The sequence below is a fragment of the Podarcis filfolensis genome (assembly GCF_964270895.1).
Source record: "Podarcis filfolensis genome assembly, chromosome: 7".
Taxonomy (NCBI): domain Eukaryota; kingdom Metazoa; phylum Chordata; class Lepidosauria; order Squamata; family Lacertidae; genus Podarcis; species Podarcis filfolensis.
In genome coordinates this window covers 87,653,280-87,674,791 of record NC_139603.1, presented here as the reverse complement: position 1 = coordinate 87,674,791, position 21,512 = coordinate 87,653,280, and the positions used below count along the sequence as shown (strand labels likewise).

Here is a 21,512-nt window from a genome sequence, read left to right as displayed (position 1 = left end):
GTGGTTAACCCTTCCCAGACTTCCCGGACGGGCTGGAGTCGGATATAGTCGGTTAGGACCAATGCCTAAGCCAGTACTGCTCATCACCTGTAACCAATAAAGTTGTGGCCTTATTTAGCCCATTAACCTTAATAATTGTGTCATGTGTCATTATTTCCACCTTGGGGGTGGGGTGGGAACTCGCCATGCAAAAGATTAGGTGGGAGCTATTGCGATATCTATTCTCTTTGCTTAATCTCTTTGAGGTCCTGTTTGTTTGACTAGGCTATTTGGATAAATTGGGTATTCTAACTGTTGTTTAGTTTAGTTTTTTTTAAAGCTTAGTTTTATTGATGGGGTTGTCTTGTTTTTGTCTCACTTTTTCTTAGCTCTTGTTCCTCAAGATTCTTAGGAGTATCTTTCTTCTTGGATTCTGTAAAATTGGATTCTGTAATTTGGGCATATTCTGAATTCAGTAATGGACAAGCCAAATGGTCAAAGCACTTTCCTCTATGTGGAAAGATGGTAGCACTTGGGAGTTCCTAGTTCAGAGAAAATATGAGGAAGAAGTGACATGACAGAAGTCTATAAAAGTGACATGATAGATGTCTATAAAACTTTGCATGGCCAAGCTGCGGCTGTAGAGACCAATACGAAAGAGACACTTTGACTTTCAGTAGTATGACTGTACCCTCAAAGGTGCTCTCCTCTCCCGCCTCCTGAGACAGACGGGTGCCAACAACATTGTTTAATTTCTATGCTGCTTCATAGCTTTCTATACAGCTTAATCTATTAAAAATATTTCTAAGCGGTGTGCGAAAAAACTGAAGCGTCCGCAGACGACTTAAACAAAATACCACAAAAACCGCAGTTACATATAAAAATGTTACTTTAGAAGTGGTGGAGATTCATTGAAGCTGAACGCTGAGAGAAAAAGAAAGGACATCTTCACACAGCGCAGAGTTAAACTGTGGAACTCGCTGCCACAGGAGGCAGTAGTACGACTCATGCAACACGTTGGCGACTAATATACACACAGTAATTACCAAAATAATTATACATTCTTTATCAATCTTCTGAGAAAAATACAAAAGCTTGTGCAGAGCCACAGAGACTTGTGAACTACCCAACCTAAGATGAATTTATAATGTCTGGTTTCAATGGGTTTTTCAAGTGCATAACTCAGTCTTTTGTTTTCTTTATCTTTTTAGGTAAGTTCATGAAGATACCAACAAAAGGTAAGTTCGGTGTTGTTCACAATACTGAGAGATGCTAGTGAAGTTGTAGATGGATTTTTTTTCCAAATAATATTTATTATTTTCAGTAGATAAACATAGTAAAAAAGAAAAAGATTAACAATAATAAAACCAAACAAAGAATAAAAGAAAAAGAGAAAAAAGAAAAAAAGATACATACAGCATACTACCACTTAATTAATTAAAATTAAGTACCATCCATCTTCATAAACATAGTATTTGACTTCCTCGAATCTCTTCCATCTGAATTTCTTAGTAATTATATGTAGCAGTTTCCAATATCAGTGTTTCAAAAGACCATATCACAGTCCTAATCATATTACATAACTTTCCTTATCGTATATTTTCTTATTTATAAATTTAATTCCAGTTTAATCCTAGGCCTAATTGATTCTTTCAAGTGGTTACATATCTTTAATATTACAATATTTATTCAAATAATCTTTAAATTTCTTCCAGTCTTCTTGATGTTCCTCTTCTTTCTGGTCGCGGATTCTCCCGGTGAGATCAGCCAGCTCCATAAACTCCATCATCTTCATCTGCCATTCTTCTACCGTTGGTAGTTCTTGTGTTTTCCATTTTTTTGGCTAATAAAATCCGTGCAGCAGTTGTGGCATACATGTAGATGGATGTTAATGAAGTTGTAGAAAGGGTGCCGGCATTTTGCACCTGTTTCGCCCTGGCAGTCCAAGTAATCAAGATGCACACTTAAGCTTAAGCCAAGAAATAGTATTCTCTATGAAATTGAATATCAATATACGCATCAAGGCTTCAAGATTAGAAGAAGCCTGGAAAACTACCTTGGGAATGTGCTACCTGCACACCCCAGTGAAAGGGCCCCATCAGGGGCGAACAGCGGCCTCTTGATTACTTGGACTGCCAGGGTGAAACAGGAGCAAAATGAGTCATTCAGATGTGACATGTGGCTCTAGTTTCCCCCCTGAACTGTCTCTGAGGTCCTGTGTCCATCAAGGCTGCAACTCTGAGGTTGGCTTTTGAGATTCCTCTGCCAGAATCTTCATAATAATAATAATAATAATAATAATAATAATAATAATAATAATAATTTATTATTTGTACCCCGCCCATCTGGCTGGGTTTCCCCAGCCACTCTGGGCGGCTTCCATAGAAACCAAAAATACACTAAAATATCACAGATTAAAAACTTCCCTGAACAGGGATTAACAGCCTTAAGATGTCTTCTGAATGTCAGGTAGTTATTTATCGCTTTGACATCTGATGTGAGGGCGTTCCACAGGGCAGGCACCACTACCGAGAAGGCCCTCTGCCTGGTTCCCTGTAGCTTTGCTTCTCGCAATGAGGGGACCGCCAGAAGGCCCTCGGCGCTGGACCTCAGCATCCGGGCAGAACGATGGGGGTGGAGACGCTCCTTCAGGTATACTGGGCCGAGGCCGTTTAGGGCTTTAAAGGTCAACACCAGCACTTTGGACTGTGCTCGGAAACGTACTGGGAGCCAATGTAGGTCTTTCAAGACCGGTGTTATATGGTCTCGGCGGCTGCTCCCAGTCACCAGTCTAGCTGCTGCATTCTGGATTAGTTGTAGTTTCCGAGTCACCTTCAAAGGTAGCCCCACGTAGAGCGCATTGCAGTAGTCCAAGCGGGAGATAACCAGAGCATGCACCACTCTGGCGAGACAGTCCGCGGGCAGGTAGGGTCTCAGCCTGCGTACCAGGTGGAGTTGGTAGACAGCTGCCCTGGACACAGAATTGACCTGCGCCTCCATGGACAGCTGTGAGTCCAAAATGACTCCCAGGCTGCGCACCTGGTCCTTCAGGGGCACAGTTACCCTATTCAGGACCAGGGAGTCCTCCACACCAGCCCGCCCCCTGTCCCCCAAAAACAGTACTTCTGTCTTGTCAGGATTCAACCTCAATCCATTAGCCGCCATCCATCCTCCAACTGCCTCCAGGCACTCACACAGGACCTTCACCGCCTTCACTGGTTCTGATTTGATGCAGAACCCTTGATGCAAAACAATATAAACACCTGCTGCTTGCTGTTCCAGAATGTTCAGTCTTCTCAGCTTCTGCCCGACATCAGCTCAGCAAGTTTCTATGGTGACAGCCCTAGCATTGTGTCCTCAGACCCAGTCATAGGGACAGAGACTTCAACTGCTCCTATGTCTTTCTTCTTTGGCGATCCTTCATAGCCGAGTATGATTGTCTTCCATAAACATGGTTTTAAAAACGAGTCTGTAAGTGACTGTGGAGGCCAATTCTGGATCCACACATCCTTCCACAGTGGGGACATTGGTTTCTGGGCAGGAGCTGATCACGGTGTGGATTTGCCAAGTGTGCCTTCCTCTTAGCACGTTTCTCCCTTGTGTCCTGAGTTCGAATGTCTTCAAAGCCCATGACAGCTTTGGTAAAGCCTGTTCTCCAACTGGAGCGCTCAGAGGCCAGTGTTTCCCAGTTGTCAGTGTTTATACTACATTTTTAAAGATTTGCCTTGAGACAGTCTTTAAAGCTCTTTTGTTGACCACCAGCATTACGCTTTCCATTTTTAAGTTGGGAATAGAGTAGTTGCTTTGGAAGACGATCATCAGGCATCCGCACAACGTGACCAGTCCAACGATGTTGATGTTTGAAGAATCATTGCTTCAACATTGGTGATCTTTTCTTCTTCCAGTACACTGGTATTAGTTCGCCTGTCTTCCCAAGTGATGTGTAAAATTTTTCGGAGACACCGTTGATGGAATCTTTTGAGGAGTTGGAGATGGCGTTTATAAGTGGTCCATGTTTCACAAGCATATAGTAAGGTTGGTAGTACAGTAGCTTTGTAAACAAACATTTTGGTTTCCCTGTCCTCAAACACTCTGCACTTCAGTCAGGAGAAAGCCGCACTCGCAGAGCTCAGGCGATGCTGGATTTCGGCATCAATGTTGGCCCTTGTGGAAAGATACTTCAGCTGCTCCTATGTATCCTATGCTGCCCTTGCTTTCTGGTACCCACTGACCCTATTTGACTATTGGGGAGAATCTGGGGATCCTGTTGTAAAGGTTTTTCCAATGTGGGTGAAAGATGGTCTAGCTTCTCCCACCAGAACTGGTTGTTCAGAAGGTGAGCACTGTTGAGGAGGTCTGGCATGCAGCCGTTCTATTTTAAGTCTAACCAAATCCACTGTGAAGATTAAATGCAATACACACTATTAAGAACTCTTAAATTGAGAGAGAGAGAGAGAGAGAGAGAGAGAGAGAGAGAGAGAGAGAGAGGCACAACGTAACACTCTTAAATGGAATTTATTACAACCGTAGAATTGTAGAATTGTAAGGGACCATGAGGGAATCTTTTTGCCCAAAGTGGGACTCAAACTCACAACCTTGAGATTAAGAGTCTCATCATCATCATCATCACTTTTAATTTGTATACCGTCTTTCTATCTTACAATACCCAAGGTGGTTTGCAAGCTGAAGAAGCAAAGAATGTACACCTCATAACAATCTAATGCAATACAAAAAATGTGATAATAAAACATAATAAGCAACCTACCGGTACATAAGATAAAGTAACATTCAACAATCATTAGAATAGTATAGAATAATGTTAAAAAGCAGCATATACAAATTAAACAGAAATCCACGCTTAACAATTACAGTTATACTTCTTGTTGCGTTTGCTCCAGGTTCTGCATTTTCAGGTTGTGTTCCACAGCGACCCGGAAGTACCGGAAAGGGTTACTTCCGGGTTTTGCCGCTCGTGCATGCACCAGATGTGCAAAGTGACATCATGCGCATGCGCAGAAGTGGCGAATTGCGACCCACGCACGAGCAGATGCGGGATGCGTTTTGCTCATGTTGCGAACGGGGCTCCATAACGGATCCCATTCGCAGCCAGAGGTACCACTGTACATTAAATAATTTCTAAACTACAATCAATAAAAGAACGGCAAGCCATGGTGCATAAAAGAATACAATACAAATTGAGAAGGCAGATGGAAGAAGGCCTTGCCTGATTAAGTTTCTCCATTCAAAGTTCTTCCTCCACAGTCTCATGCTCTACTGACTGAGCTATATATATATATCCAGTATATTTGATAAGAACACGTACTCTAGAGCAACAGTGTTTTAATCCACCTGAATTGTGCAAGCCTAAATTTCTGGTGTGTGCTTGGATCCTTCCTGCTAAATACTGATCATCTGGATGTTCTCAGAAGAACAAAAGAGCAGCCTGCTGGAACCGGCAAATGGTCCATCTAGCCTGTTCTTGCAGTGACCTGTCAGATACCTATGGGAAATCTGCAAGCAGCATTCAGATACAAGAGCTCTCTCCCCTCCTGTGCAGGGCCAGATTTATGTATAAGCTAAACAAGCTATAGCTTAGGGCCCCACTCTCTTGGGGGCCCCAAAAAAATTTCAAGGAAAAAAACCTGGATGTACATTTCCAAAATATAAGATAAAAAACAAAATAAAATGTACATGCAGCAACAGTGTTTTGTGTTGTGTTGGCTCCTATGATGTAAGTCACGGGCCCCGCCTGCTAGCCTGCTCCCTAAAATATCACTGGTTTGCTCATTTTTATATATAGGGTGCCTACATTCTGCATGGACTGGTCGCATGGCAATATGTAGCATGCAGTTGCAGACTGCAGTGCAGCACAGTTGAATGTAGGTCAAGGTGTTGTACCTGTTATCTAATATTAAAGAGTGCTTGCTTTTGCATCATATATCACCTATTATTATTTCATGTTATAGCAAGTTTATAGAGACTAGATTATGAGTCCTTGTAAACTGCGTTTCTAAAGGAACTTTTGTTATTGCCAAATGCCAATGTGTTTGCATTATTAAGTTTGTTTTGAATTAAAAAAAATAATTAAGTTTGTTGTTGTTGTTTAGTCATTTAGTCGTGTCTGACTCTTCGTGACCCCATGGACCAGAGCACGCCAGGCACTCTTGTCTTCCACTGCCTCCTGCAGTTTGGTCAAACTCATGTTCGTAGCTTCCAGAACATGGTCCATTTTAAGTTAGTGCTTAATCATTATTTCACCATTAATATACTTCTTAATTGTCTTTCACTATTAATATACTTCTTCTTGATTGTATTCCAGTTCAGCAATTACTTTGATAAAATACATATTTTGTTATGTGCAAATGGCTTGAGATACCTGTTAGGTCCATAAATTACCATATAGCACATATTCAACACGGGTCGCGGGTGGCGCTGTGGGTTAAACCACAGAGCCTAGGACTTGCCGATCAGAAGGTTGGCGGTTCGAATACCCGCGATGGGGTGAGCTCCCGTTGCTCGGTCCCTGCTCCTGCCAACCTAGCAGTTCGAAAGCACGTTAAAGTGCAAGTAGATAAATAGGTACCGCTCCGGTAGGAAGGTAAATGGTGTTTCCGTGCACTGCTCTGGTTTGCCAGAAGCGGCTTAGTCATGCTGGCCACATGACCCGGAAGCTGTACGCCGGCTCCCTTGGCCAGTAAAGTGAGATGAGCGCCACAACCCCAGAGTCGGTCATGACTGGACCTAATGGTCAGGGGTCCCTTTACCTTTTACATATTCAACACACAAAAAAAAAACCAGCAGCAATTTGTTGTTGACAAAGGACAGCTGGACATAGAAAGGGCCCCATTACATTCATAAGCTGAAGGCATCATCAAACCTAAATGTGGCCTTGGTTCTGAGGCTTCCAGCAACTGGAGTTTAGAAGCATTGGTGCCTACAACACACCCTCAACAACTTATGGGCAGCGGAGTAACTGCAAAAAAATGGCAGTGTAATAATCTCTTGATTCCTCAAGATGTCCCCACTGTACCGTTTTAAATTCTAGAAGGCTACACTTCACTGCAGCTATGCACAGATACCCACTCCTCTCCTTCCCATCCTTTCCAATTATTGGTATGCTCTGCTGAGTCGAACGGCAAGCTTGTCTCCCCTCCTTCTCAGGGTCAGACGCTTCTACAAATCACTCTGGCTTAGAGTTCAGTTGTGGTTTGTATCAGTTCTGTGCTTTGAGAAGCGCAGCATCTCTCTTTGGCTTGGTCGAAATGCACACGTGCATTTGCACGCTCAACCTGAACATGCATATGGGATTGCCAAAGAAACTGAGTCATTGTGCATCACTGGGGAAAGGCACCCTGTTCACAAGAATCTGGGAGCTCAGTGCCTTTCCAAAGGAATAACAGGAGCGGTTTATTAGAATTAAAAGACAGAAGACGAAACAGTTTATTTAGGGTGCCAAAATGGAAACGTGGCATTTGCAGAGCTAGAGAAAATGCCCTTCTCGCATGTATGTGTAAAAGCAGAAGAGCAGAACACGCAGTGTGTGGTTTCTTTGGCAACAGGGTATGCAGCCTAGTATAGAGGAAGAAATCTTAGTGGGTGATGGATGCAAAGGAAATTCACTTAGGGTACCACCAGATTAGCAGGATTTCGCAGGAGGGAGTCAACTGTATACTAGGAAATTCATGTTAGCACAGGGTGGATAAAAGCTCCCTCTCAGCCTTTGGCAACCAATTCATTTTAAAATAGGTGAACTTTTTGCAGTTAGTGACAGGATAATGCAATGATGGCTGCTAGCCTGGACTTTTACATGGTTAATTCCTATGAATCATGACATTACTACAGCTGGCATATGTTTAATATAAAATATACCCCCTGATGGGATGCGGGTGGCGCTGTGGGTTAAACCACAGAGCCTAGGACTTGCCAATCAGAAGGTTGGTGGTTCGAATCCCCGCGACGGGGTGAGCTCCCATCGCTCGGTCCCTGCTCCTGCCAACCTAGCAGTTCGAAAGCACGTCAAAGTGCAAGTAGATAATTAGGTACCGCTCCGGCGGGAAGGTGAACGGTGTTTCCGTGCGCTGCTCTGGTTCGCCAGAAGCGGCTTAGTCATGCTGGCCACATGACCCGGAAGCTGTACGCCGGCTCCCTCGGCCAATAAAGCGAGATGAGCACCACAAGCCCAGAGTTGGTCACAGCTGGACCTAATGGTCAGGGGTCCCTTTACCCTTTACCTTTTTATACCCCCTGATGAGCTATTTGTACTCTGCTACAGCTGTTATTTCACAAGTGACCTGGAAGAAAGCGCTAACATCCTGACCCTAACAGTTACAGAAAAGATCAGAGCACTCATTCTTGTATTTACCAGGAAGATCTGGCTATCAACTCCTGCAAGCAGGGACCAGACTTAACGCAGACAATGAAGATTTCTCTTTTAATTTATGATTCATGAACTCTTAAGATGAAGATGTGGTCCTCCCAAAATTAAGGGCTGTTTGTTTTCCTTGCAGGTCTCCTTTGCCTCTTTTCTGCTTTGCACTGCACAATGGCCCAGTCCAAGCTGGGCAATGTGCCCTTTTCGCAAATGCTGAGCACAGGTGTAGTGTCAGCTTTGACTACTCTCCGTTTCTTATATTTCAAGTTTTAAGTTCCATCCTCTGCCTCCATTTAATTTTTTTTGTTGCAAAAAAAAAATCAGCCTCCCAAAATTTCATCCGCATTTTAGTGTTAGATTTCTCCTTTGCTATTCACAGGCCGAGTATACAATTTTGCATAATATGCACATCGTTGCAAAGCAATTTCCCCCTAAACATCATGCATTTTTGTTTGCACCATTATATGCAATTTTATGCACGCTTTAGTGTATGCACTGTTGCACACCTTGCTTGCCATTGCAAAATTTGAGGAAGTGCAAATTTGGGAGGATGTCTGTCTTTTGGGTTGCCTGTTGTCTTGGCAAGTGCCCATTAGTTAGATTTGCCTTTAAATGTGACCTGAATTGAATTTCCCCCCTCCTCCCATGTCATTAACATGATGTATCCCTTACACTTTGCAGGTTCAATCTCATTTTTCTCCCTCCTTGATGTGGGAAGGCTCATTATGACACACTTTGGGAGCCCTTTGATTTGGTGACTTTTGATCTTAAGAACTCATGATTTTTGCATTCGCACCTTGCGGTGACAATCATCTTTCTGTCGATCCAGAGAGAAGGGTGCAGGATCGGTGCTTCCCCAAGAGGTGGTGCTGTTGCACTTTCACCTGCCCCTTCGGAGCCCTTCCTGGGCCAGCTGCGATCCAGAACAGCAAAACGGGTTTTCTTAAAGCCCTGGCAGCAACAGCGCATCAAAAAGACATTTGACATTTTTTGCCGTTTTGCTAATTAGCTGCGCTCCTTTCGGTTGCCAAAAGAAAGGGAGGAAGGAGGGGTGGGGGGTGGGAAATCTGTTTGCAGGATCTCAGCCAGCCTCTGCTAGGCCTGCCCCCGTGATATTTGCATCTTTTTCTTTTAATGTACTCTCGTTCAAAAGCAGACATGCCTCTCTTTAAGGGAACACGGGGGAAATGCAAACTTGTTAAGTTAAAGGTCTGCAGCTGCTGCCACCAAAATGATGCTCTCTAGAAGTTTTGGACTACAAATCCCATCAGCCCCAGCCAGAAGAGGCTGCTGCCCGGGGCTGGCATACCTGTGAAGCAAGATGAGGTCACTGCCTCAGGCGGCAAGATCCACAGGGGCAGAAGACCTCTCTCCGGAGGAATACATCACCTGCTGCTGCTGCTGCTACCTTGCTAGCAGCAAAAGCTACGGCACACACGAAGTCAGAAATGCCAGCTCCTTGGCAGCCATCCATCAATGCCGCCTCTACAATGGTCTCTTTCTGAACAGGAGGGGCTGCTGTTCTCCCTCCATCCTTTGTTCCCAACGCAGATCTTTATTTCTGCAAAAATAAAATGAGGCTGCATTTTAAATTGCATTTTAACTTGTATTTTAAATTGTTTTCTTCTTCTTTTCTTATGTTTTTACTGAAACTTTATTGGTGTTAGCTGCCCTGAGCCTGACTCTGGCAGGGGAGGGCTGGGTATAAATAAATTAATAACAGTGTAGGCCGAGCTCCTGATACTTCCTTCAACCATTCCTCATAAGGATTGGTTTCCGGACCCTTGATCATCTTGCTTGCCCGCACATTCCAGCTTGTCAACATCGTTCTCAAATTGTGGTGCCCAGAACTGGACACAGGGAAATGTAATGTGGTCAGGGAAATGCAAAAAGGATTTTTGTTCGACTCCATCTCAACCAGCTTGCACAAAGTGTGTGGAATGCCTCAGCAGACATCTGGTCGAGGCTGAAGGATCTAGAGATTTGAAGGCTGCGCAGTTGATGCAGAAGGAGAAGAAAAACTTAGAGCAGTCACTGTAAATCAGAAGAGCTAATGGCTTTACAGATTCATCTGAATTCCAGTAATTGATCTCTCCATCTCATAATATTCAGGAGAATAAGCTCTGGCAAATGCATACATCACTGGAACAACTGAATGCATGGAAATGCTGATGGATAGCCGAGTCGAGGCTCACAGCTCTTGCAATGCCACGCACTGAGTTGGGATGAGTTCCAGCTGGGGGGTGTCAGAGCTCGTCCTACTCTTGAGTAGGACCCTCCCTCCTGGTCGATCGTTCAGGAGATTCAAAAGCTTTCTTCAGCCCGAACATCACAGCGACCGATTCCAACAGACATCGGCACACTTAGGGATCTGCACAATCTTCACAGCTTGTGTAACAGACCTCAGCAACTCAGCATTTTGGCTAATTTTCTTTATTTACATATAAACACACACGGAGCACTGCAACATGGCTCCCTTTCTCTCTAGCATCAGACAGCAAAGAGAAAGAACAAAGGACAATAGTCCCACTTCACGGAACACAGTAACACAAACATCTTGTCTCCGTCACTTCCCACTCTGTGTAGTCAAAACATACACCGTCATGTGATAGACAGCAATCCCATGACTGCAATCACGGAGCAGGAATTCTAACAGGGGGCACCTAAAGTTCACCCACTCCAACCCAGTGAATATTAATAGGCCCAGTTATGCCCAATACTTCTGCCAAGTTTGTTTGTGGTACTGTAAGAAGGGTAAGGTAAAGGACGCTTGGACGGTTAAGTCCAGTCAAAGGCAACTATGGGGTGTGGTGTTAATATTGCTTTCAGGCCGAGGGAGCCGGCGTTTGTCCACAGACAACTTTCCGGGTCATGTAGCCAGCAGGACTAAACCGCTTCTGGCACAACAGAACACTCTGATCAGTGCCAGAGCTCACAGAAATGCCATTTACCTTCCTGCCACAGCGGTACCTATTTATCTACATGTACTGGCGTGCTTTCGAACTGCTAGGTTGGCAGGAGCTGGGACAGAGCAACAGGAGCTCATTCCGTTGCGGGGATTCGAACCGCCGACTTTCCTACCAGCAAGCCCAAGAAGCTCAGTGGTTTAGACCACAGCACCACCCGCTCCCCTGGTACTGTAATAGGAGCACAAAGCCAGGGCTGATGTGCATCATGGGGAAATGTCCTGTGCTTTTTGAAAGGGTCTGCACTAGAACATGGAGCACGTAAGCATCTGTGTAGGAATTTATTCATTGTATTTCCTCCCTGCTCTTCACCAGAAAGTCTCGGGGCACGTTGCAGCGGACAGAAACACAATTAAAACCGTGAAGGACAGTCCCATCGATAGCCACAAAACCAACCCTCAATACATTTCAGAGAAGACACAAAAATAGATTCTTCGGTTTGCAAAGGGCAGGGTAAAGTGAAGCCTTGTCAGCATCTGTCAGAAGATGGAAGCAGGCTCAACACTTTGATGAAGGAGTTTCACATAACAGGGGTCCTCACCAAAAAGTACTCTAATGAGCTGGGTCCTGAACTACTTCTTCTTTTTATTGGTTTTTACAAGAACAAATTTAAAATAGTGAAGAAAAAAAACTTTTAACAGATCCATACATGAGATTCTCTGAATCTTGTGACTTGCCCCCATCTCTTACATGGGTCCTTAAAATAATTTTTCTAAAACTACATATCATTACAGTGGTACCTCGGGTTAAGTACTTAATTCGTTCCGGAGGTCCGTTCTTAACCTGAAACTGTTCTTACCCCTGAAGCACCACTTTAGCTAATGGGGCCTCCTGCTGCTGCCGCGCCGCTGGAGCACAATTTCTCTTCCTCATGCTGAAGCAAGGTTCTTAACCTGAAGCACTATTTCTGGGTTAGCAGAGTCCGTAACCTGAAGCGTATGTAACCTGAGGTACCACTGAACATTCTCCACAGTTTTCATTTCTCTAAATTATCCATGTCTTTCGTTTCTTTACAAGTTATTTTTAAAGTCCAGCTAACGTTTTTATTTGTTTACAACAGTCTAAGTTATGAATTTCCCCCATTCTTTTTAAAAGTCTTTTATCTTCTTGATTCCTGAGTTTCCTGGTCAGTTTTGCCATTTCAGCATAGTCCAGCGGTTTGGCTTGCCATTCGGGACTTTTGGTTCTTTCCATCTTTGGGCTAGTAGCATCCTTGCAGGGCACTGCACTTCGAAGAGTGCTGTTTAGTAGTGTAATAGCATTAAATATAACCCATTGATTGATTGATTGATTGATTGTAGTTATGCCTGAACTCCCCCCCCCCCCGGAACGTCAAGGTGCTGTACATGGTTCTCCCTCTCCTCATTTAATCCCCACAATAACCCTGTGAGGTAGGCTGAGAGGCAGTGAATGGCCCAAGGTCCCCCAGCGAGTTTCATGCACAAATGGGGATTTGAACCCTGGGCTCGATCTCGACACATCAAAGAAGCGTTTCACTTAAATGCGTTGCATGGGAAATCAGGTTAGCAAAAACGGAACCCCACAGCGCCATCTGGTGCCACAGTGTTAGAATGCACAAACAACACACATAAAGTGTTTTTTCTTTGCTAGTGTAGCCGAGTCCTTGGTCTCTCAGGTCCTAGTCTAGCACTCTAACCACTACACCACCCTGACTGTGATGGCCTGGGATTCGGACTCGGAGGCTGAACCTGAGGAATCCCAGTCTGCACAGGATTCCCCGCCTCCAGAACCAGCTGAGCCGGGGCTGGGGCTTGAGCCTGAAGGGTCCTCACCTGTGCTGGGTCCTCAGGTGCAGGCACCAGCTGAGTCTGCTCTGGCTCCTGAGGTGATGGAGGCCCCATTGCCTGCAGGTGCTCCACTCTCAGCCCCATCAGGGGAAGCTGAGGTTGCCTCTGGGTCCGGTAACCCTCCAGCCTCTCCTGAGCTGCAGAGGCTCAGGGCAGAGAGGCGGAGGGAACTAAGTTCCTGCAGGAGGAGTGCTCGCCTCCAGGCCAGGAGAGGCGACTCACCAGAGGATCGGGGCCGCCCTATGCCTCGGGGCAGATAAAAGCTAGCCAGTCCCAGTCCCAAGTTGCGGGAGCAACATTGTTGTTAGCCTGCTCCTGCCTGCACCCTGTCCTGCTCTTCTGCCAGAGTTCCTGACCTCACCCGACTCCCTGCCTCGGACCCCGCTTCAGCTTTGACGGACACCCTCCTTGACCTCGGACTGGACACGGACCTCGCCGCACAGTTAACCTTCGGGACCTGCACACTGACTCTCATTCTTATGCATTTAGCTCCACTGTATTTATGGACATGGTTACATTTATGGAGGTGCATGAGCAAACCCCCCTCCGCCCCAAAGGACTGTGCACAGGACCCCACAGACCGCAAATCCTCCGATGTCCCGAGGGGTCCTGGATTTGGCTGTTTCTTGGCACGCCATGCTGCGCCTCTCCACCAATGCTCAATCTGTGTATTTGCAAATAAACTCTGATATTACAAAATGCCAATAAACCCCTGGCGGCTTCCTTCCGAAGCTGGGTAAGCGTTGCTGCTCCCCGGGAGCCCCTCTCTGCTGGGAGAAGCGGGGCGCCGGATTAACAATATGAACAATTTGCAAATAATCAAGCTTTTCCTGCCCCCCTGGTCGTGTCATCGATTTTCTTGGGGAATATTTCTTGGCACATCCTTCCGAGGCCTCCCAGCTATGAGAGAGAAGCAGAAGTAATTGGATCCAAAGAGGTTGGAGGTGATCAATAACAGGGGGTCTTTGTTCAACTGATACTTTTAACACCAGGAAGCATATTGAATAACTCCACAGGGCAGGGCAGACATCTGGCTGCGTTAGTAAAGTATGACTGGCAGGGGCACGGAGGAGCAGGGGACATTCGCTTCTCAGCTTCCAGGCTGGTTTGCCCAAATCCCAGCTTGTGACATGACAGGCAGGCGCAGTAGAAGAAGAAGAGTTTGGATTTGATATCCCGCTTTATCACTACCCTAAGGAGTCTCAAAGCGGCTAACAATCTCCTTTCCCTTCCTCTCCCACAACAAACACTCTGTGAGGCTGAGAGACTTCAGAGAAGTGTGACTAGCCCAAGGTCACCCAGCAGCTGCTTGTGGAGGAGCAGGGAAGCGAACCTGGTTCACCAGATTACGAGTCTGCCACTCTTAACCACTACACCATGCTGGCTCTTAGATCCTTAGATCCTTTGGCTGGGTTGGGACGATATGGGATTTGGGGGGGGGGCAACTCCCATCTCTTGCGGGGGTGCAATTAGTGCCAGCACCATCCGTTAAGAGTTTGGGTGTAATCTTCAACACCTCCCTTTCCATGGAGGCGCAGATTGCAGCTATAACAAAGGCAGCATTTTTTCATCTCTGCCAAGCTAAGCAGTTGGCTCCTTACCTCTCTCGCCCTGACCTAGCCATTGTGATCCATGAGATGGTCACCTCCAGACTGGATTATTATAACTCGCTCTACATTGGGCTGCCCTTGAGATTGACCCAGAAACTCCAGCGGGTGAGACTCCTTATGGGGTCCTCGCCACAGGATCACATTCACTCAGTGCTATACCAGCTGCACTGGCTCCCGGTGGAGTATAGGATCAGGTTTAAGGTGCTGGTTTTAACCTTTAAAGCCCTCTATGGCCTAGGACCCTCGTACCTACAGGACCGCCTCTCCTGGTATGTCCCATGGAGGACCTTATGGTCTTCAAACAAAAACATCTTGGAGGTCCCGGGCCACAGAGAGGTTAGGCTGGCCTCAACCAGAGTCAGGGCTTTTTCGGCTGTGACCCCGATCTGGTGGAACGCTCTGTCCCAAGAGACTAGGGCCCTGTGGCACATGACATCTTTCCGCAGGGCCTGCAAGACAGAGCTGTTCCACCAAACCTTTGGCCAAGGCACAGTCTGACCCCCTCCTTTGGCAATCCTCACAGAACTCTAGCCCAATGGTTGCCATCAATTTGATTTGAACTGATTTTTATAATGAATTGATTTTAGTGAGTTTCATGGCTAAGTGGTGATTTTTTTATTTCTGTATAAGAACAAGCATTAAAGAGACCTCCTAGCCCACTCACAGGTCCTTTATAAGACCAGTGGTAACAGTTGGCCCTGGAGAATATTAACCATTCTCAGTTTTACCCGTGGACTGCCATCTGTCCAGATTTTAATTTGCTCTGAACTAATTTTAAGACGTACTTTAATTAATTGATTGCCTGTTTTTATGTTCTTTGTATACCTGTGTTAGTTTTATGATATTGGCTGCCCTAAGCCTACCTCTGGCCGGGGAGGCCAGGGTACAAATAAAAATTGATGGATGGATGGATGGATGGATGGATGGATTATTATATAGACTGGGATGGTGAGCTTTATGGAAAAGTCAACGTATTTTTAAAAACGCTTTAAAAAAGCATTTTCAGAGCGTTTTTTAAATGTGTGTAGATTCCAGCTCAGTTTTGCTCACACGCAGCAAAACGTTGTAGGCCGGCCCTGATGGCAGAGGTACAAAACGCTATTTTCCCTGCAGACCAGTGAGAAGTGTGGATCTAGATCCTTTGCAAAAGGACAATCGGATTCACTGAACTTGCCTGTTCTTGGGGTCAAGAATAGGTAAATGTAAAGGGACCCCTGACCATTAGGTCCAGTCGTGACCGACTCTGGGGTTGCGGCGCTCATCTCACTTTATTGGCCAAGGGAGCCGGCGTACAGCTTCCGGGTCATGTGGCCAGCATGACTAAGCCGCTTCTGGTGAACCAGAGCAGCACACGGAAACGCCGTTTACCTTCCCACCAGAGCGGTACCTATTTATCTACTTGCACTTTGACGTGCTTTCGAACTGCTAGGTTGGCAGGAGCAGGGACCGAGCAACGGGAGCTCACCCGTCGCGGGGATTCGAACTGCCGACCTTCTGATTGGCATGCCCTAGGCTCTGTGGTTTAACCCACAGCGCCACCCGCGTCCCGGGGTCAAGAATGCCACTTACCAATTCCGTTTCTTGCAGGAGAAGATAAATGCATTTGGTATTTGTGGGATGGAGTGCTCTGAAGTATTTCTTCTGTTGCATATAAGCTCTCCGGCTCCATACAAGCACACACCCAAAGGCAGGCAAAGCTGTACGTAGGAGGGAGCAGGCACAGTTCAAACTGTGAATAATAGAAAACAGATAATAGAGAAGGGGCAAAGGTGTCGTTTTCCTGCCTCTCCACAAAAGTCCTCTTGTGACTTAAGAAGCAGGGAAGAACAGCCAGCCTGGTGATCAGAATACTACTCAGGCAAACTGAAGCTTTTTTATTATTAAACTGCCCCCCATATATATATATTTAAAAGCAAAAACGTGTGGTTGGAACCTTTTTTATTATTATTATAATTTTTACTGAGTTTTGCTTTACATACATCCGCAGAAAGATTCCATCCAAAGTTCAAACTGAAACTGACAATAAACAAATACATAAAAATACATAATAACTAAATATCTTTTCCCCAACCACCAATTACCCATGATGATTATTCTGAATTATCAAACCTAAGTGCTCTGGTCTTTTGAGTTGACTGCCGTCTACTGCCTCAATTTGAGTCATTCTTTCCTTTCCTTAATTGTCTTCTTTAGATTTTTTTCTTTTTCATTTCTTGGTATTAACTTATTTAATTACAGTAACTGTTTTGTCTTTTGCAAAAATTAATCAAAGCATAGTAAAGGTTTTATCTGAGAACAATGTTTTTCTAGGTGATTTTTAGAACACTCTCATTCCTTACTGAACTTTTGGCTTGTTGAGTTCCTAACCATTTCTGTCATTTTAGCCAGCTCAATGTATTCAAATAATAATAATTTATTATTTGTACCCCACCCATCTGGTTGGGCTTCCCTAGCCACTGTGGGCAGCGTCCAACAAATATTAAAAATACATTATAATGTCACAAATTAAAATGTTCCCTGAACACGGCTGCCTTCAAATAAATGACTTTATTTGCCACTCACCCTGTGTTGAAATCCCTTCCCCCTTCCATTTTCTGGCAATAAGCATTCTTGCTGCTGTAGCGGCATATAAAAATATCCTTCTTTTCTCGTTTGGTTGTAACCTTTCAACGAATGTGCCAACAATGCAGTTGTGACGATTTGCTACAAGGTAGGTGAAAACCAAGTGGCTGGTGCCAATTTGCCAAGTGGAAAAATTCCTACCAGGCCCCTCAATGGCGATCAACCGAGGTCCATAGCAAGGTCAAGGAACGAAAACCTTATAGGGCGGGAGGATGGGAAAAGCAGGAACAGCTGGTGGGCGGCAAAAGTGGGAGATCCCCAGCCGCGTCCTGCTTTAATAGGGCAGGCCACACCCCCAGAGCCAGCCGATTGGCTGGCCAGGGGATGATGCGGCTGGGAATCCCCCAATCTCATGGGGCTGGACTCCAGCCGCCGTGCGCATGGTGGGACCGTGAAGCCTGCAACTCCACCTCCTTTGAAGGGCAGAAGTGGCTATGCTGGACTAGATGGGCTATTGGCCTGATCCAGCAGGCTGGTCTTAGATTCTTATGAACTTCAGGGGAAGGACTGTAGCCCAGGGGGAGAAGGTCTCAGGTCCAATTCTCATTGGTATCTCCATTACTGAGCTTGAGGGACCAATGGCTGGATTCGGCATAAGGCAACTTCCTGTGTGATTCTCACACTTGGGCTCACGCGGAAATGCTGAACTGGTGGCAACTGACCAGGCGTGAGACCTTGGGTTGTAGTCAGTGGGTCAGTGAAGATGCTAATCCAGGGTGTGGACAAATTCATCAAGGAGAAGGAGCTCCATAGCTACTAGTCATGTGTACTGTTACCTCCAGAACCAGAGTCGTATTCTTCTGAATGCTAGTTGTTGGAAACAGCAAGAGAGGTGAGCGCTGTTGCATTCAGGTCATGCTTTCAGACTGGCCTTTGTGAATATGGGATGCTGGACGAGATGGGTCCTTGGTCTGTTGCAACTGCAAGGCTCCTTATTCTGTTCTTTTAACTACAAAACAGCTGGGGAAAAATAGAGGGCACTCGCAAGCCTGAATATGAAAAGCAAATTATATCATGGAAGGTAAATATGTGTGCCTTGCTGCAGGAACTAATTTGTGCCACCCCCCCCACCTTTATCAGATCGGCACAGCAGGGTCTCTTCTAGCTGGCTCCCTGGGGATGTCTTTGCAGCGACGGATTGCTCCCTGAGTCAGCAAACAGACTAAATGCAGAAAATGACAATATGAATGAGCTGAAGAGGGGAGCTCATTAAACAGGGGACGGCAGGAGAGAAGCATTGACTTTCTCCGCAATATTGCAAAATGATTCACATCGTCCAACAGGAAATGGTGGCCAATGGGATAAAGATGAAGGCATTTTATGATTTGGAGGACAACCTGCTCTCTCTCTCTCTCTTTCTCTCTCTCTCTCTCTCTCTCTCTCTCTCTCTCTCTCTCTCTCTCTCTCTCTCCTCTGTCGCCTGCATGAGTTCTATAGAAAGAATTCACCCTCACATGAATGCCCAGGCACTCAGTAGGAATACAAGGAGCTGACTGACACAGAGTCAGACCCACATGCCTCTGGCTGACCACTATAAATCATGGCGCTGCACCAGGTGAGCCACTGCAGACTATTCTTATGTTCTTAAGACCTTTGTTCCATCTAACTCAGTATTGTCAACACTGACTGGTAGCAGGTCTCCTGGATTTCAGACTGGGGGTGCAGCTATGTCACCCGATGCATTATGTGGTTTGGTGTACATGGATGTGTGTTGGGGGCATGTGGGCAGTCAGAAGGTCCTGAAGCCAAGCTAGATGGGGAAGCTGGTGTTGCAGGAGCAAACATGGTGTCAGGGATCAGGGCCTGTACCTCACACTGTATCCAGTTTGAGCTCTGTCTCTCCTCAGCCAAAGCACAATGCACTGTGAGAAGGAAGAGGAACCAAGGTTGAGTGGAGCTATTGACTCCTTTGGCAAGAGTAATTTGTCATGGGCTGACCGAGTCAGGAGAATGCAGATGGAGGGTTAGCTGAGAACACAGGAGGGCACCAGCAGCATATAGGACCCACCCACTGGGAGTCAGGGAATCTGCCAGAAAAGTTCTGGAAAGGGAGGACTTCCTCAACCTGTTCTGTCCGGCCTTTGGATGGAAGCTACCCACACTGTCTTTCTCTGTCCCTGCCTTGCTCTCCAGGCTTGGCAGAGCCGTTCTGGAACACACCCACTCTACCACTATATCAGGTGTGTGTGCAGGAGCCAGGCCCTGTAACCAATAGGACTGCAGGACTGGGGCCTTCCTAAGTTTGTTCTGAAGAGGCAAGGCGGGGCCTCACAGGTGAGGCTGATTGGTAACTCACAGCACCTGGTGGCAAGAGCTGGGAAGGGATATAAGGTCAGCATTTCCCTTTGGCTCTTTGCCACAGCAACACGCTTTCTGCGTTTGGCTTCTTGCTTCCTGATCCTTGAACCTCAGCTTCTTGACTCCCTGCTTCTTGATCCTTGGACCCTTGACTTCATGACTCCTTGCTTCCTGACCCTCAGACCCTTGGCTTCTTGACTCCCGGCTCTCTGACCCTCGGACTCTTGGCTCCTGACTCCTGGCTTCTGGACCCTTGTTCCTGCTCCCACCCTGCCATCATGCCCCTGGTCCTGACGTCCCCTGCCAGGACTTTGATGGCCTGTGAACCGGACCGTGACACACTATTGGAGACTGGGTGTAGCTCTGTCAGCTCAGAAGGGGATGTTTCACTGGTCCTGGCCACCTCGCAGGAACTGGAGAAACTTTCCCCATAGCCTAGGTCTAGGACAGTGGTGTCCAAACTTTTTTCAAGGAGGGCCAGATTTGATGAAGTGAAGGGCCATGGGGGCCGACCAAAGGGCCATGGGGGCCGACCAAAGGATTGAAGTTGTTGTTGAGGGTTTTTTTAGGATGTTACCCTAAGAAATGACCTGCCACAGGGGCTGGATTAAACCGACTGACGGGCCAGATTAGGCCCCCGAAACGAACTTTGGACATGCCTGGTCTAGGAGGAGCCAAAAGAGAAGGGACTCAGCCCATGAGGAGGAGCGAGAGTGAGGGGCTGCAGAAATGCTCACAGCCTTTGTAAAGCCCCGTCCTTAGTTAATGAATGGGCGGAGAGTGTACCAGCTTTGGAGCAACTTCTACTAGGGCTTCTGGCCAGTTAGAGCCCTTGCCTTTGTGTGGGTATGTATAGGATTAACCATGTCTACTGCCTGAATGGCAAAAAACCTGCAGAGGTACCACAGTATGATAAACTTTAAAGCCTTTGGAAGGACCTCATCACCTCATCATATTTGGCAACTGGAAGCCAAGCCACAGCTGATGGCACCTGGAGTGAGGGTCACATCAAAATTCAATCTGGCCAGGCAGGGATCTCACGTCTAGGATAGGCTCTTTCTGAGAAAAGGTGCCTTCAGCGCTGGACAGCTCCTTCACAGTTTGTGGTCTTCTGGTAATTCCACCCAACCAAGCTGACTCATCTCTGCTTCAAAAGGATGGAGAGGTTTTGCATGGTGAAGAGAGAAGATTATACCAAGAGAGGTTGCAGCAGGAATCAGGAACCTGAGGCCCTCTATTTGTTACTGGGCTGTAACTCCGACCATCTCTAAGCATTGGCCATGAGAATTGCAGTCCAGCAATATCTGGAGGGTTACAGGTTTCCAACTCCTGATAAAGGGATATCCAGACACTGTGGTGCACTGTGGTGCAGAGTGTCAGACCTGGGAGACCAGGTGTGATGGCCTGGGACTCGGACTTGGAACCAGAGGAGTCTCAGTCCGCACCGGAGCCTTTGCCTCAGGCGGCATCTGAACCTAGTCTGGGGCCTGATCCTGAAGAGTCCCAGTCTGCACAGGTTCCCCTGCAACAAACACCAGCTGGGCCGAGTCAGGGGCCTGAGCCTGCCCTGGCTCCAGATGCGCGGATTACCCCCTTGCCTCCAGCTGGACCATCACTCACAGCTGCTCCACTACCGGTTGGGTCAGGGGAGGCTGAGGCGGCCTCTGGGTCTAGTCACCCACCGATGTCTCCCGAGCTGCAGAGACTGAGGTCTGAGAGAAGGAGAGACCTGAGTACTCGCAGGAGGAGTGCTCACCTTCGGGCGAGACAGGGAGGTGAGTTGCCGGGGGATCAGGACCGGCCGCTACTTCGACAAAGATAAAAGGCTGTTGGGCCCCGCCCCAGGTTGCAGGAGCAA

General features: G+C 46.6%; 1 protein-coding gene and 1 long non-coding RNA gene across 2 annotated transcripts in view; one reads left to right on the top strand and one right to left on the bottom strand.

Moving 5' to 3' along the window:
- Positions 1–21,512, top strand: part of ARC (activity regulated cytoskeleton associated protein) — a 393,423-nt gene that overhangs the window by 98,757 nt on the left and 273,154 nt on the right. The window lies entirely within an intron of this gene.
- LOC310766291 overlaps positions 1–21,512 on the bottom strand; it is a 128,626-nt gene that overhangs the window by 106,629 nt on the left and 485 nt on the right. The gene's annotated exons all lie outside the window — the stretch shown is intronic.